This window comes from Falco biarmicus, chromosome W (assembly GCF_023638135.1).
Source record: "Falco biarmicus isolate bFalBia1 chromosome W, bFalBia1.pri, whole genome shotgun sequence".
Lineage (NCBI taxonomy): Eukaryota > Metazoa > Chordata > Aves > Falconiformes > Falconidae > Falco > Falco biarmicus.
Window position 1 is genome coordinate 21,081,992 of NC_079310.1, and position 27,721 is coordinate 21,109,712.

Consider the following 27,721-nt stretch of genomic DNA (forward strand, 5'->3'; position numbering starts at 1 on the left):
TTAATTTTCAGCATCTGGTTTGGTGAGAAATTTCTCAAGCTCTTCTGCAGAGTTAGATTTCTTCTGGTTTGGGATAGCAGGTAGGACATGACTTGTTTCAGAGGCTCTCCTGATAGACCAGGCAAGAAAGAATAGAGCAAATGACTGAGAATGACCCCCTTTCTGAGATCTGGAGGTTGGGGCTGGTGGGAGAATAACTGCACCAGTCCTTAGGGAATTTAGAGGCAGGGACTTAAACTTCTTAATACCCTGAGATGGTAGCTGAACTAGAGGAAAAAGAAAAAGAGAGAAAGAATGCACAGAAAGTGAGAAGCATAACATCTTTACAAATTAGTTTGCTACTTTATTTGAACCGTTGTTTGTTTGTCTTGTGTTGTGTGTACCCAAACCTGCATTTGAAAACTGTGATCAAAATATGAATAAAAAATCCCTAAACCCTGGCAGGGCTAATCTTCAGTTGAAGAAAACAATTGCAGTGTTAAATGATTTACTTCATGTTTGGTGATCAATAAGGGTTGATACGTTCAAAGGTTTACTTTTGATAAGCAGCGAATCTATAATTTGTCTGAAGGAGACTTGGTCTGTTTGGAGAGATTTTCACAAGACATTTTTTCAAAAAAAAATACAGTGACTGAAACAAACGTTCCATGGGTTTATATTAGTTTTACCAGCACATTTGTGAGGGAATGCTCTATTACTCAGGGTGAATTCTGATAAAAATGTTAGAAAGTTGAAATAGAGGAATCTGGGACACTGTCTGGGTTGCTCTAGGCACGGTCAATCATGAAGATAAGTCCACGCATGTGCTCTGCAAGTCATGGGTCACAAAAGTAGCCCAATACCCTGTAGCACATTAAGACCCACACTGAAACACAAGAGCCACAGCTGTTGTATGTCTCGTGTGTTAACAGTTTTGTAAGAAACTGTGGGTTCAGATTGTCCTTAATCTCCACCTCACACTCAGCAGTGTAACAGTATTTGTGCTTTAGAGTTATTGCAGTTCTGTGTATTCTCTAAATTCAAATCCTGAAGCTCCTTCACTCAGACAACTCACTAATATCCTAAGTTTTTAAAAGGAAAATTCAAAACCTTAACTGTAGAAATATATTTCTTTGCCTTGGAATTTGTTATGAATTGCATGAGCTTCTTTTCATTTAATTTCTTTGTATACAAACAGTTCAGGTTTTTCAGTCTATCCATATCAAGAGTTCCCTACTATAGTTAATGCCATCCTTGTTTTGGCTACAAAATCTTTCTTGCTGTTTTTCACATTTATTGATCCTTGGATGCATTCTCATTCTATCTGTGATTTCCTTCTATCTGCATCTGTTGTGATGAATATATGAGAGGCTATTAACATTTGCCTCTTAGATATTCTAGTTTCAGTTTCATCCTACTAGTCATGGCAGTGTCCAGAAGGTTATTTGGATTTTTTGTCTATTTTGGTAGCTTCATGCTTTGAAACTAACCACAGGTTATGTCCGGTATTAAAAACTATTCTCTGAGCCAACCACTTGTCCTCAGATTGGTATCATGTTTGTGTCCTGATTCTTTACATGCAGGATGTATTCTGCTATAAAGCACTCTGATCAGGTGACCATCTCATCCTGGAATTATCATTCCATTTCCTAGTCAACTCCAATGAAAATCAGAGTCTCCATGTTTGCATTTTTCCCAGAAGCCCCTTTGATTATTCCCTTTTCATAATCTTTGACAGAAATTTTCCCGGTGCAGGTTCAGGGAAATTCTACAGAAATGAGGAATGGAGAAGAGTATTCTTTCTTAATCCCATGAAAATCTTGTACAACTACAGAGAAACATGTGAAGTTAATCTAGTTTTAGACTGTTTTAATAGAAGATGAACTAATTTTTATTATAAATAACAGGACATATAACCAACTGGTATGAACTGAGTAACTAGTAAAGTCAATGCACCTGTGATAAGCTGGACCTTACAAGTCAACTTTAATCTTAAAAAATTCCCCAAAACAAACTAAACATTCAACACACTTGAGGAACTCATAGGTAGAATAGTGGATAGAGTATCTTGAAGACTGTAGAATAAAAAAAAAAAAAGAAAAGAGGACTTAAGGAATTTCAGATCAGTTAACCTAACTTTCATACCTAAATTCCTGCCTGCACTTGGTATTTCTCAGAAGTGAATCTTTGAACCTACAGAGTCTGCCTTCTCACTGTTCATCAAGCAATATCAAAAAGAATCACTGGGACACTGGTTCAGTGGATGCAGAAGTGAGAAATGATGTAGTTTTAACAAGGAAGGATTAAGTTTGTCACAAATTTTCATAAAAAAATAAGGTAGATATATTACTATAATGTGGACGCACACCTGATGGAAAAAAAGGCACTCAAGGTGTAATTATTTCCTGGAGAACAGGTTTACAATGCAAAATGACCTTGATGAATTGGAGAAATATTAAGAAATTCAGATAATGAAACTCAGCAAAATCAGATGCAAACCTCTACACTTAGGAAAAACAAACCCAAAACCCAAACCACCAAATGCAAGATGGGGAATAACTGGCTAGAGGAGTAATAGTCCTGAAGATATCTGGGGACAGAGACTGTGCACAATTCAGAAATATATTGAAGAAGTTCATACAGAACCTTGCAGCTTCCGTGTCTTGGCAAAGCAGCAGCACACCAGTCTTGTCATGAAAGCCCTTCTGCGTCTGTAGATTTATCTAGTATATAAATAAGAAGTCAGAAATTTGCCCTTGTGAAAACAAATGTTACCTCTCTAATGTCTTCAGTGGGCACTGGAAGAGCTTTGCATCTATGCATTTTTTTACTATACACACATTGTACAAAAGAGGCTGAAGTTCTTGCCATATCCCCCTGTACCATGTGCCATATACTCATTTCATAATTCATTACTTATTTATCAGGAGCAGTAATTCTCTGACTCACCATGTATCTATTTTGGCAAAGGAGAATCTTTATAGAGAGGATTTAAAAATTTGGTAGATCTTTTTCTTTTACAGATAATTTCAGGACAATTCAAGTTGTGATGGCTTGAGCAGGCAGCCTTGTACTAGAGCTGCCTCGCCTCGCCTCTGGCAATGCAATGTAATTCACAGGTCATATTCAAGGTTCATTCATCTTCAGAAGTTCAGGAAATGGCTTAGTTTTTCCCAAGGAAAAAAAAAAGTACCATTAATACTTTGCTTTAGTTTGTATTGAATTTGTGTGAATCAGAGCTAAGTACAATAAATGAGCCCCTTTGTTTTCCAGCACATGATAGAATGCTTTTGAGTTCATTGAAATTTTGGTGTGAAAACCAAATACATATTGAGAGGCTCACTCATTTCCTTCTTCAGAGCATAGAAATATGTTCATGCATTCAAAATTTACACCTGTGTGAAAAATCTCCAGAACACTTTATGTACTAGATATGCCCTTAATGATGGATTTAAGTAGGGCAAAAGCAGTTTAGTTTAACTTTACCTTCATGACTGGGTAGCCATCACAAACCCTTGCTCCTTCAAAGAAGGAAAACACAGCATCCAAACATCAATACTTTCCACCTAGCCCTACATACTATAATCAGGATCTTCAGTTTAGGATATTTGATAAGGATTTCAGGACTGGGACATGGATGGCTTTGAAATAATACATTTCATGACAAGTAGTAGTATTTGTATTGAAACACGCAAGCCTGGACCCAGCACTAGGATCTGTGAGACAGAACCCTTAAGGCTGGTTGCCATACATTCAGATGCTATAGGTGGCAAAACCATCAGTAATTATTCATATTCAGAGGGCAGAGTCAGCTACCCAAGAATGAACAATACTATAAGAACTACTAATTCAGGGAGCCTTTTTCACTCAGCAGTGACTCTTGAGTGGCTGCTATTACAAATTGCAGTGACAAGAATAAGCCTGTCAGGGAGGCATTGCCCAGGGAGTATATGCCACCCAGCAGAAGGGATGGCTCTTAGACTCTCTTCCTTTACAAGCAGTGGACTATGGTGGCCCTCTGCAGAGAAGGGTGCTTTGTGGAATCTTTTGCTGTTAATTATGGAAAGAAGAAACTTCAGATCATGATGAATAACAGCACTGATCCCCAGAAAACATTTAAAGACCTGCAGAAATAGATCTTTTAATTTTTTTGTTCAAACTCACTACTTCAGAATTTCTAAGCCACATGAAGAAGTGAGAGCAGGAGAGAGTTCTCTAGAAGTCCCTTATTTGTTTGGAAAATGATTCTGGCATTGTGTGAGCAGCATGTGATAGTTGTAAGCCTGTTGTCCAGGGGTCCATGGGAGAATCACATGATGAGATAGGAAGGGTGTGCTGGGGGCAGAGCAGCAGCATGCAGAATAACAGAGATGCCAAGCTGTGCAGAGACTACTCAAGAAGCCTCTTTGGCCCAGGGAACACCTGGAGGGTGGGAATATATAAACTATGGTTTAAATCACTCAAATACTCTTTTCCTAGGCTACCGTTTCTTTCCTATTATTTTCATTCTAATTTATATTTTTAAATGCTTTTGCTTAGAGGTTAAAGCATCTCCTTTTTTTCATTGCCCTTCCTTTTCTGGCAGATGTTTCTTCTTTCTGTTAATCTCGGACTAGTTCCAGTTCTCTAATTTATGTTTATTTTATCCTTCTAGCTTCCTGGTTGGTTCCCACCCCCCCCCCCCCCACACACACACACTGGTTTTGTTGCATGTTTTTAACACACATCTTGTGTAACAAAAATATGAGAAAAACACAAATGTTTATACTCAAGCTTCATTGCTGGAGCCATTTGCCTGGATAAAGGCTGTGTCCAGAACAGTAATATTTTTAGGGCTGGGTGGAGGGTGAGAGACATCTTGACTCTGAAACAGTTATTTGGAAAGCTCCAGGATCAGATGTGTCATTTGTGTTAACAAAGAAGAAATATAATCTATTTTGCAAATAACTTTGCTTTTGTGTTATTGGCTTGACCTGATGCTCAAGCAGTAATGGCACCTGGATAAATGTGCTGTGTTAATTACACCATGATTATTAACGGTGGGTGATAATTGTATCTTATTTGTAGAATACATTTTCTGGCATGAGACTAGAACTAAAATCCTGGATGTTTGTGTGAATTACTCCAAGAACACCAGTGATTATGAAATATTTATTTTAATTTTTCTTACAACTATGTTTTAACTAGAAAGAACATTAGTAGGAAGCTTAAAAACAGAAGACTTGGAGCTGGAGTTTTGAAAGCAGTTAGATGATTTTCTTTGAGCAGGCAGAGAATACCACCTCAGTATTCCAAGTATCTCTTACTTTTCTTCTTCCTCTTATTTGCTGTGCAGCAGCAGTACAGGATTCTGTATTTCCCCTACCCAATCTGATGTTCCCTATAAAGCTACCTCTGCTGTTTTATTTTTAGTAATGTTGTCATAGCTGCAGAATTGCTTCTGAAGCTCAGATCATAAGAGGCAATGAATCTTAAATTTAGCTCTGAAATGTGAATGCTTTAGGACCTGGCTGATCTACAGGATGGCAAATAGTAAACTGCAAATCCTCATTCAAAATATATTGGGGGATTTGTGCTTAGTGGAGCACAAGAATGTGAGGGCAGGACACTGCTGGGAGTAAGGCTAGCATTTGTATGTGAAGAACATCCCAGTCACTGGCTGGATAAAGCCTGGGACACTCACTAAGTATTGACATCCTGCCTAGGCTGTAGGAGTGGGATGAGGCTTTCCCTGCCCTTTAGGACTTTGCTTCTTACTGCCTTGAGAAAGAGGAGCTGGCTGACAGTGCAGAGGAAAAAAAGGCTGCTGCTTTCTCAGTTCCTTTAATTTTAGCTCCTGTGTTATAGAAGCTACCCAAACCAGCTGCTGTTAGAATGAGAGAAGTGAATGATTCCCATTCTCATGTAAGAGCTAGTCTATATGCTGTCCTTAAGACACAGGGAGACAGAACATCTTTTCACCTATGTAACATTCAGAAAATAACAAAAGTTTTTGGAAACCCGATGATCTTGATCTAATACTCTTGCCTCTAATTTTCACTAGCAAAAGGACACAAAAATCAGTGTCTTTCATGCTGTCTGAAGAAGAGTTAGTCCTTATCCTGGCTTTCATCTCATATATCCAGCCTTTCTCTGCCATGCAGTTGTTAGGGTGCTGTCATTCATCTCTTTACATATCATAAGTCACCATGTTACATCATATCCTGCCCCCTATGAAAAGCTACCAGAGTCATACAGGCATATGCAATCTAGAGTGAAACTAAATGTGAAAAATCCCATGTCTATGAGAATTCCAGTCACCTCTGCTCTGGAAAACAAATGTAAAAACAAACTCTCCTCTGTATTGACATACATTGCTTCTGCTAGGATAACTCTATGAAACTCATTGGAGAAAAGGGTTATCATCAGCAAATCCAGCTGGAGGTGGGCCAGTCAATAATGGAATACCCCAGGAGTTGATACTGAGGCCAATACTATTGAATGTCTTCATTAGTGACTTGGATGATGGGGCAGAGCACCCCTTTGCAAGTTTGCAAAGGATACAAAACTGGGAGGAGTGGCTGATGGAATGGATGGGAGATGCTGCCATTCAGAGGGATATTCATAGATAAATGGACTGACTTATGATATTCAATAAAGGGAAATGCAAAGTCCTGCACCTGGAGAGGAATAACTCCCTGCACCAATATGTGCTGGGGGTCAACTGTCTAGAAAGCAGCTTGTCAGAAAGGGACCCAAGGATCCTGATAGACAAGCTGAACATGAGCTAGCAATGTGCCTTTGCAGCAAAGACAGCCAACAGCATCCTGAGCTGCATTAGGAAAAGTGTTGCCAGCAGATTGCGAGAGGTGATCCTTCCCCTCTACTCAGCACTGGTGAAAGACATCTGGAGTGCTGTGTCCACTTCTGGGGCCCCCAGTACAAGAGAGACATAGACATACTGGAGCAAGTCCAGCAGAGGGTGATGGAGATGATTAAAGGATTGGAGTATCCAACCTCAAAGGATAGGCTGTAAGAGCTGAGACTGTTCAGCCTTGAGAAAAGGCAGCAGTTCAGGGGGATCTTGTCCATATGTATAAATGCCTGATTGGGGGAAGTAAAGAAGAGTGAGCCAGATTCTTCCCAGTGGTATCCTATGAAGGGAAAAGAGTCAATGGACACAAATAAGTAAGAAGAAACATTTTTACTCTGAGGGTGGTCAAACTCTGGAACAGGTTGCCCATAGTTTTGTATTCCCCATCCTTGGAGATATTAAAAACATAACTGAATGTGGTTCTGAGCAACCTGCTGTAGGTGACCCTGCTATGGGCAGAGGGTGTTGGACTAAACAATCTACAAAGGTGCCTTCCAACCTCAGCTGTTCTATGATGCTGTGAAAAAGGAACATGAAATCTCCCTCAAGCCCTCAGATGTCAGTTACAGAGGCACACAGTATGATACTGTAACTGGGACTTGCCTGTACTTACTTTTGTGAGCACAGCAGTTGGGTATGTGAGCTAGGCTGTTCCGTACAAGAGTAAGATTTTTTATTTTGGGTTGGTCTACAGACATCTGTTGAAAACTTTTACCTGTGAAAGAAAAAGATAATCTGTTACCATATGAAAATAATTATAAATAATACCTATAAATAAGTGCACTGTAGATCTCTGGTTTCCAGAATAACAAAAAACTTACTTAGTAAATCTCAGAAATATGTAATAACAAGAAACCACCAACTGAAAAAAGCTGTTGCTTTGTTCTCTACATTTGTTTAAAAGAGTGACTGATTTAATATAACCTTCATGTGTACCCTTATCACTTCCTCTCATATAATATAGTAATTGGTCTTAAAACAGGCACTTAGACGAGTAGCTATTTGGACACTAAATCTGTAGAAATGTTCAAGTATATGGATTTGATTTCAGAACTGGAGCTTTAGTTTACAAATTTTTCTAATAGGGTCTTAGTCTTTCTAAGTACTAGAACACAAATGGAGTTTAACTGCTGGTTGGAAAATCAGGCTGGTGGAAGTCTATCAATAGTAAAGATGGGCTTTGAGAGGGTTTTGCTGCAGATGAAAATATAGCAGAACTGATAAACTGATAGTGATTCTAATTAAACTAACTGGCATTTTAATGGCTAAGATTAAATTTAACTTTGTCTAGTACTATTAAAAAAGGCAATGTGTTAGATGATGTAATGCATTTCACTACATAAATGACACATCAAATACTAAAAAACTTAGAAAGTCAAGCTCCAAATCAACATTTCCCCCAGATCCTTTCTGTGAGTTGATCTTATTCTATGATGTTTGAGTCCCTCAAATTTTTCTTTTTTGTTATCCCCAAATCTGAGATGAGCCTTGTAAGGAGTTTTGAGTTGTTTTACCAAACAGTTTCTCATCCAGCATGGCATTGCAATATAGCTCATTGCAGAGCAAGCATATGCTCTATCAGCACACAGAGGTGAGGGGAGACACAGGCTGGATGTAATTCCAATATAGTAGAGAATCAAGCCAGCTGCTCCCATTAGTGCAATTTGAATTATATTGGTTTCATTGTGATGCTTATGCTGAGAAACTAATGTCTTATTATGTATATACCATTATAGCTTTGATGATGAAAGGTTATTTTTTCTGTCAATATGTTTATTTCATAAATGGGCATATCTGGCAGAAAAACAACAGTACAAAGATTAATAATGTTTTCAAGGCTGATATGAATGCTTGGAAATGAATCCTTGTTGTCTAAAAGATCTGGCATCAAGTGGAAGTATTTTTCTGCTCTTCCTTCCTATCTGCTCCACATCAGAGAAAAAAAGTTTTTCTTTCTTTAAGACATCATCTTTGTCATCCCCAAGAGCATATTTATGATGGCATTTGTTTTTGAATGAAATAGAAAGGATGCAATTTCATGATTATAAAATGCAGGACTGTTCTGCATTTCATTTTGTTTATTGACATTTTGTACAGGTTGTTCTTTGATTTTCCTTTGCATTTGGGTGGGGGAACCACATTGTGGTGTGTTTTGTGGAAAAGATGTAAATGTTATGATGAACATCCCACTGTAAACTAGTCCTTCAGTTTTAGAAAGAATCAGCCACCCTGATCAGATTTGCTCTACTCTTTTCTGGCCAAGAAGTGCTTCCTGTTGGACTATACCATACTGCTTATGCCAATATAAGACTAATAATAGCCTATTTTTTACATTACCTATTCAAACAACTAGAAGGTACTGGGATGCTGTACAAACCTGTAATAGAGTATTGCCTTAGACATGGCAGGTTAGTAATCTAAAAGATGAGTGATAGAAGGAGGTTCCAGCTTGTTAGGGGCTGCTAAGAGGTGTCTTACCATTTGAGACAGGCCTCCTTTTACCCATATCACTTGGAATTTCTCTACTTACACCATTTTCCATGTGGAAAGTAGGTGGCAGTACATTTTGCAAAAAGAGATGACTGCAAAGCTCATAAATACAAAATGCTTCAGATTGTGGATGCCAGCTCAGCACTGTGGCTGGCAAGGACTCTTACAATATTGGCAGTATGTTTTGGTACAGTTTGTCTTTGCTCTCCCCAGCAGAGGGCAAGACAAAGTAGTTATTCTGAGAAAAAACAGTGGTACGATAGTAAGGTAAGTCTCATTGCTACACAGAGCAACCTCTTCCCTTTGTATAAGTGTTAAGGCTCAGCTAGTAAATTGACTCATCTTTCATTTCCAGGAGCACAGACAACAGAACAAAAAACCTCCAAAAATCCCCACCTATATGCCAGCTGCCTTAGTAGCGGTAAGCACAAAAAATAGCTCTGACTTTAATAAAAGGCACAGTCATGCAAGACAATCAATACTGTGTGTCAGATGAGAAAATAATTTTCAAATTATCCCCTAGATTATTGATACTGATTTAAAGAGTCAGTCACCAATATTCGAGTGAGCGGAGGTTATCTTTATTCGGCAGCGCTGGGTGCATGGGGGATCGCTCCACCAAAGTCATGCACACCAAGGGAACCTTTCAGCCCCCTCTTTATACAAGTCACTCATGTCTATTCATTAACTTCCCTCATTAACATATCTCGCACCTGGACAATTAGCACATTCTCATTCAAGGACCTAGTATATCTTCAAGTTAACAACATTAATGTATCTTGTGCCTGGACAACTATCACACTCCCATTCAAGGATTTAGTATATCTTCAAGTTAACAATATTAACATATCTTGTGCCTGGACAATTAGCAAACTCCCATTCAAGGACCTAGTATATCTTCAAGTTAACAACATTAACATATCTCATGCCTGGACAACTAGCACACTCCCTGTGTCACCCATTCAAGGATTTAGTGCATCCTCAAGTCAACAATAAGAGTCTCCTCAGATAAACATGAGCACGCTGTTCTTTAAATAAATCATATATGGCCCATTATTCAATACCCATAATCCTGTCCTGGGTATTCAGTGATTACAAAATTACATGTAGCTCCCACAGTTATGACTTGAGAAAGGGTGTATTAATACTTCATTGTCCATCAAAGACCAGATGTTGTTTTTTCCCTCAGCTAGGCTTCCTACAGGAAAAAAAACCCACCCAGAAACAACGAGGAAATGTCTTTCTGAGAGCACTGGTAGCTGTGCTTTGCTTCTAATCCCTGTAAATCCTGCAGGCACAGTGCACTGGAGACCTGGAGGCCCTGGAGCTCATACTGTAAATGCAGTTCTAATTCACAGCAAGTCAGGTGGCTTTAATTACGGGGCAGACAGATTTAAACCACACAGGCACAAAGAGGGATAAGCAGATCTTTTTATTGTGAAGAAATGTTAGATGGTATCTGGGCTGTTCAATGTATTGTCAGACACTGTCTCCTTACAAGCTTTTCACATGCTTCAGTGGAAGTCCTTTATGCCAGATGCAGGAATCTTTTTATTGTTGGAAAGTTGTTAAAGGGAGCTGGTACACAGAGAACTGAGCTTAAAGCAGACTCAGGCTTTTTTTTTCTCTGATGTAGATAACAAACAAACTGTCAGAGATAAAATTACTTACTCTTCCTTTGGATATGCAAAGACAGCTCCCCTCCCACTGTAACAATTAGATTTCCCAAAATTGATACAATTTTGCCCTCATTCATGTATGTAGACTGCTGGTCCTATACTGAATCCCTCTGCAGATTGTGGAGAACTGGGTCTGTCCCAATTAATTTGCCTGATTGTGGCTTATTTGTCATAGGATGTTCATAGAAAACTACCTGTCCTTCTGTCCAGAGCAAACAAGGATTTAACCATACAGTATTCTACAATTTTCAGAAAAATCTATAATCACATTTTAACTAACATAGTAGTTACTTCCACATCAAATATATTCATAGTCTAGCTAATTCCACCAAGAAATGATTCCCTATAGTCATCCTCAGGTTTAGTTTATCCAGTTTGAGCTTGTTCCTCCTCCTACTGTCCACATTAATGATCTCAAATATCTCAGCCTCACTAGGCCCTATTATATTTAGGTTGCAAATCTGATAAACACAGTCATGATTCATGTCAAAAATAGAATGTACTGTAATAAGTGTAATTGTTGTACCCTGTGTAAATCTGGGACCTGTATCGCAGTTGTGGTGAGTGGGCACATGTGGTTCTCCTTTAAGACAATGTGATGGCTTCCCCTTCCCCTGAGGCAAAGCCCGCCAAAGGAGACAAGGAAAGTGAAACCATGCTAGAGAAGGCCCACCGAAGGAGACAAAGACCTTGAGATTTGAAAAAGTGCACCAAAGCAGAGTCAATAGGAGGAGAAGGTGTACCCTAACAACCCAATGGGGAAAGAGCAGGACGAACATCTGGCAAGAAGAGATTGGTCAAGATCCGGGCATAAAAGATGCTGCTTTGAGGGCTCAGGTGTGCGTGTGGTGGAACTAATTGAGTTCTCCACGCACACAGTGCTGTTTTTGCTTATTGTTTCTCCACCTAAATTGATTGAACCCAAAATAAAATTGTTTTAATTGTTATCGTTTATAACGTAAAGAAACCCTGCAGGTTTTCTTGTCTTCCACATGTGAGCTGAAACTTTCAGAGTTCAGTGTAGAAAGTCGTGCTAGAGATATTGTTGCTATCCACATGGAGTTTGTATGGTTGAGTGAATAGCTGAAGAGCGCACAGTAAGAAAGTAGTGACACCTATAGACCAGGTCTATCAAGCTTTCAGGAACTTGGCCTGATGTTCAGGAAGTAAAACTTTTTGAATAGCTCCTTTTTACCCTGAGAAACTATTTCCAGCTTTTATTTGCACAATGTAGAATCACCTGTCATTCTGAAATTGTCTTCATTCGCATCTCTAATGAGAATAGAGAAGTTTTGCTATTCTATAGATCCTTTTGCTTATGAGTCTGTACAGTTTGCACTACCATGCAGAGGTCAGATAGTGACCTGACCTATTTGAGGGTTCCTCTCAGACAGGATTTCTGTTCACTTCTCTTTCCACTGGAAGATAACAGTTCATGTCTGCTGGGGTGAAGGTAGATTACAAAGAATAAACATTACACAATAAGTTAATGGTGTACTGGTAGGTTTGGGGATTACTTTTACTTGCTTCATTTTCAGTTGGATATTATAGTGATTGGAAGGCATACTAGATGTGTTTAATTTTGGCATGGTACTAAATCCCAAAGGAGATAAAATTGGAGACGCTGATATGTTGAAGTAAAGTCCAGCACACAGGTCAGCCAGCCAGATTCATTTAAACGTGGATGTGAGTCAAAGTACTAAATCCCAAATTCTGCCAAACCGGTTTCAAGTTTACTTGCATTAACTTGCAAATCACAAAGCACATGTAATCTGGAGGCACTTACCTTGCTCAGGTACCTTATATGCTTCCTAACTACCTGCATTTTTGCTTGCTCATCAGACCTACTTAAATCTCTTATTTCCCACACCTAAGCTCCTTGCTACAGCTGTCAGCTGATGTCCCGTGCATACATTAACTGCAATTGCTACTACATACAGGGAGAAGAAACTGAAAAAGATATTAAAGAAATATAAATATAATGGGTCAGACACCTATTTTTTCTGACTCATCTTCCCACATCAGTAGAGATTATAGGATATGGGAGATAGAAAAGAAAGAAATTACCTGAGAGAACTGGGAAGTGAGGGAATGTGGGGAGGGCACAAAAGCACATGGTGAGATCTATCAGAGTTTAAGACAATTATCAGTTTGTCTGAAAGAGTCCTAGTACAGACTTTATTGGAGAGTAGTTGGTTAGAGTCTGTGTTCCAGGGGTCATCCAACAAAGCCTGGCAGCTGCTTTTGTGGTCCAGAAAGTTGTGTTCACTCCTACTCTTTTGAGACTGATGTGCAAAATAGCGGGTGCTGGTGCTGGAGGAGAAGCTTGACATTGTGCTCTGGGAAGCAGGAATTGCCTGTAGTGATTGGGGGAGGCTCTGGGTTCTGACAGGCAGAAGTCCCTGACACTCTGGTGGCTTCTTTTCTGGTATGAGGTACTTTGTGCTCACTCTTTTAAAGTGGTCACACACCCATCCAAAAAGTCTTTGCGGTTTGTGTGCATAATTCAGTCAAAAGTGGTGATGATGTAATCTACTTCTGAAGTCTCTTCTCTAGGATAGCGGTCTCTGCTTCTGTCCTGACTGGTTTTCTGATCATCTTTCTTCTTTTTGCAAGAGAAGATGTGGTTCAGCATACTGAATCTTCCTTCTTTCTTTAGGAGTCTGTTGTTCTGGGAGGGAAAAACTGATGGACTGGCTCAGATCTACTGGAAGTACAAATCAAAATATGATGTCATCACCAAATAATGAAATAAATACTGCCTGTGGTAGCCCATGAAATGTGGTATATACTGTTTAGATATGTTTGCAGGGATGGTTCAGTGAGGCAGAAAATGAGGACTCCAAACTTATAATTAACAAAGACTGAAAATGATACCATATTTCAGGGGGTCTTCAAACTTTTTAAACAGGGGGCCGGCGCGTGGATGAAGTGGCAGGAAGCCATCTGCGGCTGCTTGGTTCCCCCCCCCCAACCCTGGGGGGTGTGTGTCTGTAAATACCGGGGGCCGGATTGAGGACTCTGGGGGGCTGTATCTGGCCTGCAGGCCGTAGTTTGAGGACCCCTGCCATATTACTTCACTCTTTCTTATGGGGTTCATTGCCATGAGTATAAACTCATCTTAATGTAGGCTCAGTGCAGCTATCAGGAAAAAAAACAAACTTTTCTGGCTTCAGCATCTACCAGCTGCAGAATAATTATTCTTAATGGTGAGGCAAGATCCAATAATAAGAACAACATACTGGGATTTTTAAAACCAAGTGATATTTGTATTTTTTTGTATTTGTATATCAAATTTAGAAAATGCTATTTCCAACAGCACAGTCATTGCTAACATTGTAACAAAGGTACTAGTTCTCCTTTCCTTTCCCTCTCCTCTCCCTCCCCATTTTCTTTCCCTTTTTTTCCCTGTATTAAAGAGGCCTGGCAGTTTCAGAAGACCTATCAAGATAATTACCTACAGTGGTGTTGCTGTACTGGTTTTTAGATGAGATTTTGACTAATCATCATTTTATATCTACTCCAACAGCAGAGTGCAGCAGGAGGAGGAGCAGGAAAGGTAATGTTACCCATGTCTCACATTTGTAACACAGAAAATAATACTGACTGCTGACTGGAAAGGAGGGGAAAGCACAAAGAAATGTGATGATAAATATCTTTGTAAGTGCATGCTCATGTACTAAAATTGAAGAACTGAAATGAATTAAATGACAGCTGCTGAAACATGAGAAATACAGAGAGAAAGATAATAAGCAATGACAAAATAATTTTACTTTTTAACAGAAAAAAAATCAGAATAAGAAGAGAAAATCAAGGTAGAGAAATAAAGAAGGCTAGGAAAACATTCCCAAGCCCTTACTCTGAGGATAACTTGAAATTTATTTTATTATCTATCTGGCAAAGCTCCTTTTGTGTACAGTCTGTCCCTCTGATAACATGAACACACAGCTAGTGCAGAAATTTCAAAAAAGTGCAGGGCATATATCTGAGGGCTGAAATTATTCTGTAAGATAGATTTTTCTGCACAAAAGTGACTGAGCAACAGCTATACCCATATCTTGGTTCAGAACCCTCTGCTGACTGGCAGACTAGCACTGTAACCGCAGTGATGAGTCTTCAGTAGATGGCTATATATAATGTTGCTATTTTGGTGGGAAATTTGAACCGAGTATTGCATATGAATCAAGAAGACATCACCCAGGGTTCAAACCCTTCAGTAGCATACAAAAAGCAATACCTTTCTTTTCTAGTCAGTGCCAACATGTAAGATGTGAACTTTTGCTTTACCTGCTCTCCTGAGACAGCAGCTTGATGCATGCTGTGTGCCCACAGTACATTGCATATGTCAGAGGACTGTTTTCATTGATGTCTCGAGGGGTGCTGTCTATCCCCAGCTCTAGCAGCATCTGTATGCACTCAGCTTTCCCTGTTGCTGCAGCCCAGTGCAAAGGCGTCCTAGGGGAAAGGGGGAATATAACTAAAATAGATTAATACATTTGCTATTGAAACTATTAATGACACAATGAGGTGTGCTCCTATACTACTCATCCAGATTCACATCCATTTTAAGGAATTCTCCAGCAACTTATCCCACACTGATGTAGTTGCCAGTTGCAGGAATAGACTATAGACCAGCATCTATCTATGTGCATCTATTTAACTGTAGTAAAAGTAGATATGGAGCTGGAGAATGCCTATACATGCTATATATATAAACTGTGCAAGAATAAAGAATAAAGTTGACTTCTCTGTGCCTCTTCCTTGCAGCCCCAGTTATTTCAGATGGGTGCAGTAAGAAACATAATAGAATGGAAATCTGTTGTGTGTTTATAGTGAACAGCAAGTATACCTTCTATGGAAATATCTGAGAATGTGTAATAGGAGGTTGTCATCTTTACTGAGCTCTTAAGTGTAGTTAAACTCCTCCCTTCACCCTTCTTTCCATTGAAACAGCTTTCTCAACTACATTTTACTGATGTTTAGAAACTTCTCCAGAACCCTGTTGATTTTATTTCTGTTCCATTTTATTGGACTTTTCCATGAAGAATGCTATTATTTTAAGTACCTGAGAGACTAAGCCAAGAAAACCTTGGCTTTTGCTCCACTGAGCAAGATAATCAACCCAGAACAATCAGTTGCTTCTGTTTGCATTAAACTTAGGAGCAAAGTTCCAAGGGAGGCAGTTATGGGGTGAAAAAGAGGAAAGAAGACGACTCTTCTGTACTTGATACAGGGATTTCATTTTGGAAGGGATCAAATGCCTTGTGAGAATGGAAGGTGAAGGTTCCCTGGTCCTATAGGAATAACTGTGTTAGCATCTTAACTGCAACAAGGGAATGTTTCATTTCCTGAATGCAAATAGCAGCAGAATCCCAGCTTCAAGTTGTAGGATCCTGTTCTCTTGTTTTGAAAAGAATGTTCATTTTTGATTGAAAGAAGTGGTGACAAAGTCCTTTCACGTATAATCTTATCGTTTCCTACCAGAAACACAAAGTTAAATAACAATCCTACTATTCAGTTGTTATACTAAATGTGATAGATGCGAGCTGGACTGCTTTGCAGTGTCTCCGAGCAAGCACAGTTCTCTGTAAGTGCAATTTATTAACTAGGCTGTGGCCTGTGAAACAGGAAACATGTTTATAAAATAAACAGAGCTAGTCTCAGGTTAATAGAAAGGAAGCAGCAAATTCAACTTCAGGGTTTCCATGGTTATCTGTCATCCACATCAAGGGCCTACAGGTTGCACTCTGGGAATTTAGCCAGCTCACTGATAATATCACTGTAACCTGCAGCAGTGGCAATGTGCATACATGTTTTGCCATTCTCATCATCATAGTTTATTATTAATGGTCCCTGGTAGTGGTCCAGAATGATGGAACACAGAATCCTGTTGCCACTCTGGGAGGAAGGTCAGAGAAGAAATGCTCACACCAAACTGCATGTTCTCATCTAGAAGACCAAAGAAGACTTTGTTTTCTGTATATCGGACTCCCCAGGTGTCGCAACGGAGGGAAGACACAGTCACTCAATATGAGTGATCAGCAGACTTCCTTTATTGTCCCTTACAGTCACCTTTTATGCCTTGTTATAATTAGCTCATACATATTACAAAAGTTAAGCTCATTATTGGTTAGTTGCCTAAATACCAAGCCCGCCCCAGTTTCTCTTCTGTAGTTATCTGTTCCCACCTGTACCATTCTTTTTCCCACCACGATCTTCCTGTTATTGTGTAACAAGAACAGCCAAGGATAGTGTATTTTTGCTTTACTTCAGATAAGCTGAGAGCGATGTGCATTTTTGTCCAGCCAGCTGGACTATGTCTATGTGACCCTTTTCAGCTAGCCAGTTATCCACAATTCCCCCGTTTTTATTTTGGGCGACATAGGCTTGGTTGACCATTTTCAATAACAGCGTTTTAACACAGGAAAATACACAGCCAACTTATAAAATCTCAGATCAGAAGTATAATTCCTGAAATACTTGAAAAATAAAGTTAGCTTGAAGCTTTAATTTAGATGCTCTTTCTGTTCCAGTGATATAAAAAGTTTAAAAAATTCAAAGGTAATTTTAAAGTTCTGAACCTGGACTGATGCAAGCTCAAAACCCAAAAAGAAACCAAACTGATGTTTGACTAGGAATATTTGCAAATATTTTAGTGGAAAATCCCTGACCATTAACAATTTTCCGTCCAAATAACAACTGCCCTTATGCAACCAACCAGTCCATACATTTTCTGAAGAATACCTCATTGATATCAAGGAATTAACAAAGGGAAGAAATTAGTTCTAAGCTATATACATTCATAAGTGGATTTTTCAATAGTTACATACAGATTTACACACTAAGCCATAATGGCTTGTAGGTGATACACACAAGAAGAGTACGTTGCTTATCTGTCTGAATGTCTATGCTAAATTTGACAACTATGCCACAAGCCAAGCCTACATGGGTGCTGTATGTTATGCACGTTCCTTAACAAACAGAAGTATAATAGGTAAATTCCCAAGATCTAGTCCCCAACCTAATTATATTATTTTGTAGCCAATTAAGGAAAATAACACAAATGTGCATATCTACATGTGCACACACCTTTTAGTTCAGAACCGATCTGTGATAAAAGGCCTTAGCCTTATGGCATCATCGAATCTTAACGAGTACAGTAATTAAAAATGCAGTCTTACTGTAAGTGCGATTTATGCTGACATTCCCTCAAATGCTACACGTGAGTATTTCTCACTCAACTGCCTCAAGTTAAAATAGTAGTATTTGTTAATATGTATTAAAAAATCATTAATTCTCTACAATTGCAGTTGACTTCCATAACACTATGTAAGCAAAAGAGGCTTAAGATGGGTTTTCTGAATACTAACAATTTATTTTAGACTGTCTAAACTCAGGGCTTGAAAGATTTCACTCTGCCAGACATAGAAACACTGTTGCACTCCAGTTGTGATATCCCTTTTCCCAAGTTGTCACATGCACATCTCGCTCAAGCAACATTATTGTTAAAGTTTCTCTCTGCTACATAAAAGCATATTGCACTTGTAGACATAAAAGACAGCACCCTTACTTAGATTATTATCTTATTACCTCATAACTCTTAGTATCTCTGATTTCATCACTTCAAAAATTCACCAGAAGCAGATAAAACCACAGCATCAGACTAAACTACACCTTAACTGCTGATTCAAATAAAGGCATTCTCTTCAGATATGCCTAATGCTTACAAATAATGTTGGCTGGTTTTGATCAAAAAACTATTATTACAATAATGATCAAAAATAATAATCCCGTTTGCAAAATGCCTTTAAGCCAGCCTCCTAGTCCCAACCAATTTCCACATTCAGAATACAGCATAAATATAGAATACAGCATAAATTATCTCCATCAAGGCAAAAAGGCTTCTCTTTAAGCTCAGAGATGTTTGCTAGTTCAAGGCAGAAACCCATTTCTTGTAGGGGACATCTGAAGCACTTTTTTTTTTTTTTTTTTTTTGGTGGGTTTGTAATCAATTCCGTATTTTTCCTTGAGAAGCTTAAGCTGTTCCTCTTGTTTCAGGAGTGTTTCCAACTCTGATTTGTCGAATAGGTCTGTATTTCCAAAAAAGATCATACATTTCCTCCGCTGTGATTTTATACGGCAGGTTCCGAATATAGAGGATCCGATTGACCTCTGGGGGCAGCCAGATGTTTAGATCGCTTGGCCGCTTGCATCGCCATGGCACTGATCGGAGTGTGTGTGGGGGGGTGCCGCCTTGGAGAGAAACAGTGGCCAGGAAGGGGCCTGCCGGGTTATCCATACCCAGGTATGACAGCCAAAAGCTTCCAATCCCCTGCTGGGAACTGGGTTTGCTTTATGAATTTCCTAGAATACTTTGAACACTGCAAAAATAATAAATAACGTACCACTGCAAATATCGCCAAAGTTACTGAGTATAAATTAATCAACAGCTTTCTCAGAAATTGCTTGGGGTGTTTGCTGTTTTGCTAAGTTAGAGTCCAGAAAGATATAAGCCTATATTATCTCATAGAATTTTAGGGTTGGAAGGGACCTCAAAAGACCAACCCAGTCCTGTAAGCCTGTCCCAAGTATACCTAGAAAAGCCATGTCAACTATTTGCTCAAGTGATTCTTGAAAACTTCCTTAGCTAGTTTGCTCCAATGTTTCAGTATCTTAATAGAAAGTTTACATTGTTTTATAACCTGTAAATGAAACTGAACATTTTGCATCCTGTCTTGGTGGAAATAGAAAAAAATATTCATGATTTGTAATAACACCATAGAAACACAAGGCTGGAAAAGTCTTTCTAGATCATCAAATTAAATCCCTGCAATCACTTGCTGCTATGATATATCATCCCTTTCATAAACTTATTGTGCTCATTAAAAGCAATTAGGGTTTTTTTCCCCATTATTTCCAAACAAAAGCAGTTCAAGAACTTGTTTGCTTTAATTGTTAGTATCTCTAATTTCTATTAATACTCAGTGTTGATTTATGTCTCTTTGTTTAGTGGATGAGGGAAAGGCTGTGGATGTTGTCTACCTAGAATTTAGTAAAGCCTTTGGCACCATTTCTCACAACATTCTCCTGGAGAAACTGGCTGTTCATGGCTTGGAATGGCATACTTTTCGCTGGGTGAAAAGCCAGCTGGATGGCCAGGTCCAAAGAGTGTTGGTGAATGGAGTTAAATCCAGTTGGTGGCCTGACACGAGTGTTCTCCAGGTCTAAGTATTGGGTCCAGTTCTGTTTAATATCTTTATCAATGAACTGGACAACAGGATCAAGTACACCTTCAGTAAGTTTGCAGATGACACCAAGTTGGGCAGGAGTGCTGATCTGCATGAGGGAAGGAAGGCTCTACAGAGGGGCCTGGAAAGGCTGAATTGATGGGACAAGACCAATTGTATAAGATTCAGCAAAGCTAAGTGCCAGGTCCTGCACCTGGGTCACAGCAGCCCCATGCAATGGTATAGGTTTGGGGAAGAGTGGCTGGAAAGCTGCCTGGTGGAAAAGGACCTGGGGATGCTGGTTGACAGCCAGCTGAACATGAGCCAGCAGTGTGCCCTGCCCAGGTGGCCAAGAAGGCCAATAGCATCCTGGCCTGTATCAGAAACAGTGTGGCCAGCAGAACAAGTAAAGTGATTGTCCCCCTGTACTCGGCACTGGTAAGGCCGCACCTTGAATACTGTGTTCAGTTTTGGGCCCCTCACTTCAAGAGGGACATAGAGGTGCTGGGGCATGTCCAGAGAAGGGCAACGAAGCTGGTGAAGGGTCTAGAGAAGAAGTCTTATGAGGAACGGCTGAGGGAACTGGGGTTGTTTAGTCTGGAGAGGAAGAGACTCGGGGAAGACCTTATTGCCCTCTACAACTACCTGAAAGGTGTAGCAAGGTGGGTGGTGATCTCTTTTCCCAAGTAGCAAGTGATAGGACAAGAGTAAACAGCCTCAAGTTGTACCAGGGGAGGCTTGGATTGAATATTAGGAAAAATTTCTTCACTGAAAGGGTGGTCAAGCATTGGAAGATGGTTGAGTCATCATCCCTGGAGGTGTTTAAAAGACATGTAGATGTGACACTTAGGGACATGGTTTAGTGGTGGACTTGGCAGTATTGGGTTAATAGTTGGACTCGATAATCTTAAACGTCTTTTCCAACTGTGAGAGACCATATCTCAAACTGACCGTCTCAAAGCTTGTTAGCTGAGCTCCTGCAAGACTTAACAGTTGTGAACAGATAAGGAGCCAACAGCTGCCTGACATCAGTTTTCGGCCAGGGTCAAGGAAAGGCCACACCGCTGTGAGGGATGTGCCTAAACATGGACGATCACCCCTACCTATGCAGTAGTTGCATGTGCCCCATGGAGGAATGCACTACATGCCGTTGTCTGGGAAATGACCCCCCTGAACGCCCTATAAAAGACTGCCACCAAATAGTAAGTGGTGATCCAGAGACCCCCACCACCGATGTGAATGGAGACTACAGACTAACAGGATGCCGCTGGATCCACGGTGGTGACTCTCTCTTGCAACTCTATCCTGACTGCTAGATTTCCTTCTTTCCTATCTTTCCCTTTCATTCCTATCGCTATTTTCTTACCGCAACACATGAATATTTTGTTTATATAAAAGCACAATAAATTTCCTTGATTAGTGGCATTTGACCTCATTTGTGTCTTAATCTCACTCTGGGTATAACAAAGAATCTTCCCAGCTTGGGTCTTCCCAGACTGGAACACCAACCAAAATGATTCTATGATTCTGTGCCAGAATTATTATTTAGATTTTCCTCTAACTGGTATTTATTCGTCAGATATATTTATAGACAATCAATGTATCCCTTCTGAGCTGCTCTCTTGCCACTCTAATAAATCAAGGTTTTTTCAGTTTTCCTTGTAAAATATGCTTTCTATTTCTCTCATCAACCTGCTAGCCCTTCTTTTGTGTTTTAGTTGTGCATCCTTGGAGAGGAGTATTAAAATTGTACATAGTCATACACAGACATTTTTGCCAGATCTTTGTACAGTGATACTAGCTCTTCCCTATTTCTGTTAGAAATACCTCTTCTGATATGTCACAGAACAGCATTTGCAATATTCACAGCTGTGTCCCATTAAAGTTCCCAGTCATTTTTTAGTAACCCTTTATACCTTGGTATTTCTCTTCTATAGTAGTTTCCAAACATAGTTTCTAGTTTCTGGGAGGGACTAATGTTATTATCACCCAAGTGCATGACTCAAACATTTTATACTGTTCAATTTTGTCCCATTTGTATTACTCCAGATTTCAAGGTGATCAAGCTTTCCCTGTATGATATCCCCATTCTCTTCTGTTAATGCCTTCCTTTTTTTTTTTTATTGGCAGATTTCATCAGAAAGCCCCTGTGTTTTTGTGCTGTTATCATGAAAATATTAAGTATGATTGATTTCAAGCCTTATCCCTGAAAGTAATTTTCTTCCGGCCTCTATTTAACATTTAATTATTAGTCTTCAATTCTTGATTATGAGATACAACTTCTTTTGCTTTCCAGTACTTTTTTCCATTATTTTGTAAGATGCCTACTTATTCCAAATATATGTTTTAAGGATGGATAGTCATCCAGTTATATATCAAGCCTCTTCTACATACTTTTTTTCTCCACTCTTGGGATGCAGATTCGTGCTAAGTTTCACAGCACTGATAGGATAAATTCCAGGTCCTGGAATCTGCAGGCCCCAGATCTCAGTCCAGCTAAGAATTCCCTTAATTTACCAAAATATGTCCCTCTGAAATTAAGAATTTTGGTTTGTATGTACTTTGTTTACTCACCTGTTCAATTTAGAGTCTACTCATGATCATGCCAGTCAAGCTTATTTTCTATGATCAGGCATTTTATAATGTTCTCATTCACCATGTTAAAATTGTTATTAATTCTTAATTGTCTGAATATCTAATGAAAACAGAGTGTTGATCTTCATGTTCAGGAATACTGAGGTCCTATGAATAATATTAATTCTTATTCTCCAGTCCCTGTGCCAAACGTCAATGTCCTCCATACTAGCATAATTCTCAGTTACATTTTTTGGTCACTAGCATCAGAGAAATCTCTAGTCACATTCTGGGCTAACTGAATCTAGAAGTCTATTATATACTTCTAGTGCTACCACAATAAACATCTATTTATTACCATCCTTCTCCAAGTCAGTTTTGATACAAAAAACTATTAACATGCAGTATCTTGCTATTTCTGTGTTCATATTCTAGTGACACTACTATTCCTCTAATTTTACACTGTCGTGCTAAGTCCAAATTTCACATCCTGCACCTACAGTTTCAGTCACTCAATATTCTTGCACAACTCAACATTTGCGTAAGAGATTTCCCACTGTTCTTACTGGCATTTTATAAATTTTCAGACTGTTCTGTCTCCCATCAATCTTCCATTTTCTAGACTAAACAAACCATTTCATCCTATCTTCATGGGTCAAGTTTTTTAACCCAGTTCTCATACTTGGTGCTTGCTTTTGGCCTCTACAGTTTGTCTACAGCTTTCTTCAACTATGGCACTCCAAATGACATAATCATCCAGCTGAGACTTCTCTCCTGCCATTGGAAATGACATCACTACTTCCTGTATCCCACATGTATCACGCTTCTGTTAATATGTCCCAGAATTTTGTTTGTTTGCTTTGTATCAACATCATAATTTAAACTCCTACTCCCTTTGTAATCCACTAGTCTACTACTCTTCATTTCGTGCAAGCAGCTTTAATTTTTCACAGTTCTGTACATAGTGCTATTTTATTAATTTTGGTTCATTCCTAAAATTTATCAAAATCATTCTGAATTTCATCCTGACCCATTGAAGTACTGAGGCCTGAGCAACAGGCCCTGAGCCAAAGTAGATGAACTCGCCAACCAAATGTTATATATATATATATATATATGTATCCAATCATTAGCAAAATATGCATGATCATTAGTGAAAGATGTAGCTTAGATAGAATATAATAATTAGCTATGATATAGTGCATCCTTCTTTGCTTGGAGGCAGGTAGTCAAGATTATGAAACCAGATATATAACCTTTTTGCAAACTGGTGGTTAAAATCAAGTAGATAAGGGAAATTCCCTTGGTTCCTCCCTGAGCCCTGGACAGGCTTTAGTGGGATCTAAGAGGAGAGTGAAACCAGATGTTTCCACATTTTAAATTGGGTGAGCTTGTTTATTCAACAGTATAAAAGCTGGACCCTCTTACAGTGATTTTGGAGACCTCACCTATGAGTGGATGCACTGCATAGGACCTCCCAATTGCTGGGAAAGGCTCTCTAAAATCTTTGTAACTGGGCCTCCCCAGCAACTGGGGATCTGGATGATGGTAAAGTATTAAGGCAACTGGTGATGGATCTTTTTTAACCACTATAGTCTGCCATATGTGGTAGTGATTAGGTGCATTACCTTGTCTTGTTTTATTCTTGCTGTATTATTTCACTTACTATTCTATTGCTTTAAATAAGTAAAGATAAATTCACTTCTTTAACTAGGTGTCTGTTTCCTTTGTACTGACCCTGTCTATTGGCAAAACACCCATGAAGTGCTTAGTGCTCCTCTAATGTGGTTCTAACTGTGGGTTATATACGTGTTTTGTATTTCATTGCCTCATTATGGAACAAATAAAAGCATTCTCATGATAAATCCCTGGTTGGACTGTTTGTGAGATGTCCACCTCCAGATATTATTTGAACTGTCCTGAATGTGGCTGATAGAGAATATATGATGTGTTATATAAGTCCTGGGGTTGATATTGATTGCATTATGTCTTATTTTAACCCACTGTGACATCCTATCTTTGGACTGATTTCTGGGTGCATTATAGCAGGTTGTGCTTATACAAATTGTGCTATTGAGTTCACTCAATGTGATTAAATTTGCATGTACTGATCAAATCAGAAAGGAACAAAAAATTGGACTTTTTATGATCACTCTCTTTACCACCTGCTTAACAAGTTTTCTGTGCCATGTGATGAACATCATCTTTTCCAGTATTTCTGTATCTATTATATGGTATTAGTGCTTCATTGATATTCACACATATTATATCCAATAGCTTCTTATCTGAGAAAGCAATAATTGCTCTGAAGATTGCTATTAAATTTCTGTCCTGTTTTAACAATTCAATCAAGTTGTTAATTACATTTTCTAAATATTCAAAGGATATCTTCTAATATTTTGAACCTTCTGCTGAAAGAGATTTCTGGCCAACTGCTCTGTGGCTTTCCAGTTCTCTTTACATTCATCTTGGCTTTTTTAAGTTGCACACAATTCCACTAAAATGCTTACACTGCCCTTATTCTTTGATAGCTTCAAACCACCAAAATTTTAGTCTTCCTGTGGTAAATTTACCATAGACCACAGTACTATTGTTAGACCAGGATATTCAGTGGTAAATTTACCATAGGAAATTTACACATTTTTGTAACCTTATTGTATGTATCCTTACATTTCTTCTTCCCTTTTTGTATTCAGGTTCTTTTCAGCAACATTCTCAGACATTATTAGATATTTTTGGTTTGTGTTTCTGTGGATAACTGGCTAGCTGAAAAAGGTCACATAGACATAGTCCAGCTGGCTGGACAAAAATGCACATCGCTCTCAGCTTATCTGAAGTAAAGCAAAAATACACTATCCTTGGCTGTTCTTGTTACACAATAACAGGAAGATTTCGGTGGGAAAAGAATGTTGCAGGTGGGAACAGATAACTACAGAAGAGAAACTAGGGGCGGACTTGGTATTTAGGCAACTAACCAATAATGAGCTTAACTTTTGTAATATGTATGAGCTAATTATAAGAAGGCATAAAAGGTGACTGTAAGGTTCAATAAACGAAGTCTGCTGATCACTCATATTGAGTGACTGTGTCTTCCCTCCGTCGCGACATGTTTCTATATAATTCTGCAGGGCTCCCCCCAGTTTTCTTTACACTTTTGTCCCATCTCACACCTTTATCTGCTTCCAGCCATTATTAATTTTCTTTAATGAATATTTCTTTCTTAGGTCACTCATCTAAATTAAACTTCATAAAGAAGAAACGTCCTAAAGCCTCAATCCAGGAGCCCTTGCAAGGCAAACTCTCATTGTGCTTTATGCAAGCTTTTCTCTGAGAATTATATTATCTCCAAACAGTGGCTAACAACAAATTCACTAACAGGATCATTACTTCTCACTTTCACTTGACTACAACTCCATTTCCTTTAGGTTGGTTAATATAAAGCCCAACTTCTGATAGTTGCATCTCTCAGTGCTTTCAAAAATAGAAAATAATTCTTCAGGAAGTATCCACTGAATCGAGTGCCATGAAAATCCTGCAAGTTTGGGATGCTTTTCTGATTTTCACATTTTTTTTGCCTATGTCTGCTCAATTATCATCATTTATAGAATCATAGAATGATTTGGGTTGGAAGAGACTTTAAAGATCATAAAGTTCCAACCCCCCCTCCCATGGGCAGGGACACCTTCTACTAGACCAGGTTGCTCAAAGCCCCATCCAGCCCGGCCTTGAACACTTCCAGGGATGAGGCATCTACAACTTCTCTGAGCAACCTGTTCCAGTGTCTCACCACCCTCACAGTAAAGAATTTCTTCCTAATGTCTAATCTAAATCTACCTTTTTTCAGCTTAAAGCCATTACCCCTTGTTCTATCGCTACATGCCCTTGTAAAAAGTCCCTCTCCAGCTTTCTTGTAGGCCCCCTTTAGGTACTGGAAGACTGCTATAAGGTCTCCCCAGAGCCTTCTCCAGGCTGAGCAACCCCACCTCTCTCAGCCTTTCTTCATAGGATAGGTGATCCAGCCCTCTGATCATCTTTGTGTCCTTCCTCTGGACTTGCTCCAACAGGTCCATGCCCTCCTTATGTTGGGGACCCCAGAGCTGAACACAGTACTCCAGGTGGGGTCTCACGAGAGTGGAGTAGAGGGGCAGAATCACCTCCCTCAACCTGCTGGCCATGCTTCTTTTGATGCAGCCCAGGATTCAGTTGGCTTTCTGGACTGTGAGTGCACATTGCCAGGTCATGTTGAGCTTCTCATCAGCTGACACCCCTCAAGTCTTTCTCCTCAGGACTGCTCTCAATCCATTCTCTACCCACCCTGTATTGATAGTGGCGGTTGCCCTGACCCACGTGCAGGACCTTGCACTTGGCCTTGTTGAACTTCATGAGGTTCACATGGGCCCACCTTTCAAGCCTGTCAAGGTCCCTCTGGATGGCATCCCTTCCCTCCAGCATGTCAACCTCACCACTCAGCTTGGTGGTGTTGGCAAACTTTCTGAGGGTGCACTCAATCCCACTGTCCATGTTGCTGACAAAGATGGTGAACAGTTCTGGTCCCAGTATGGACCTCCGAGGAATGACACTCCTCACTTGACTCCACTTGGACACTGAGCCATTGACCAAAACTCTTTGCAACCATCCAGCCAATTCCTTATCCACTGAGTGGTCCATCCATCAAATCCATGTCTCTCCAGTTTAGAGACAAGGATGTTGTGCGGAACAGTGTCAAATGCTTTGCACAAATCCAGGTAGATGATATCAGTTGCTCTTCTCTCATCTGCCAACGTTGTAACCCTGTCATAGAAGGCCACCAAATTTGTCAGGCATGATTCACTGTCACCAATCATGTCTTTATTTTCCATGTGCCTTATCATAGTTTTCAGTTGATCTACTCCATGAATCATTGGCTCATTGGTAATCAT

The 27,721-nt window shown here is 39.4% G+C and overlaps 1 pseudogene; it reads right to left on the reverse strand.

Annotated features, from left to right (window-relative positions):
• On the reverse strand, window positions 1-27,721 carry LOC130141924 (ankyrin repeat domain-containing protein 55-like; annotated as a pseudogene).